The sequence below is a fragment of the Neopsephotus bourkii genome, unplaced genomic scaffold (genome assembly GCF_033783945.1).
Source record: "Neopsephotus bourkii isolate Nb327-2 ecotype Australia unplaced genomic scaffold, CSIRO-AGI_Nbou_v1 NB_616, whole genome shotgun sequence".
NCBI classification, from domain to species: Eukaryota; Metazoa; Chordata; class Aves; order Psittaciformes; family Psittacidae; genus Neopsephotus; species Neopsephotus bourkii.
Genome location: NW_026901116.1, coordinates 4,643 through 5,248, shown reverse-complemented (window position 1 = coordinate 5,248; position 606 = coordinate 4,643).

Below are 606 nucleotides of genomic sequence, written 5' to 3'. Positions count from 1 at the left end.
GTGCGGTCCCGGTGCGGTCCCGGTGCGGTCCCGGTGCGGTGCTGGTGCGGTCCCGGTGCGGTCCCGGTGAGGTCCCGGTGCGGTCGCGGTGCGGTCCCGGTGCGGTCCCGGTGCGGTGCCGGTGCGGTCCCGGTGCGGTCCCGGTGCGGTCCCGGTGCGGTCCCGGTGCGGTCCCGGTGCGGTCCCGGTGCGGTCCCGGTGCGGTCCCGGTGCGGTGCCGGTGCTGTCCCGGTGCTGTCCCGGTGCGGTCCCGGTGCTGTCCCGGTGGGGTCCCGGTGCGGTCCCGGTGCGGTCCCGGTGCTGTCCCGGTGCGGTCCCGGTGCGGTCCCGGTGCGGTCCCGGTGAGGTCCCGGCCCGGTGGGTCCCGGTGCGGTGCGGTGCGGTCGCCGGTGGGTCCCGTTGCGGTGCCGGTGCGGTCGCGGTGCGGTCTCGGTGCGGTCCCGGTGCGGTCCCGGTGCTGTCCCGGTGCGGTCCCGGTGCGGTCCCGGTGCGGTCTCGGTGCGGTACCGGTGCCCGGATTTGTACCCCTGGCCCCGGGTGCAACCGGTCCCGGGCCGTTGGTGCCGCCGGCCCCGTGTTGGCTGTAAACAGCGGGAGGGAGCGGCC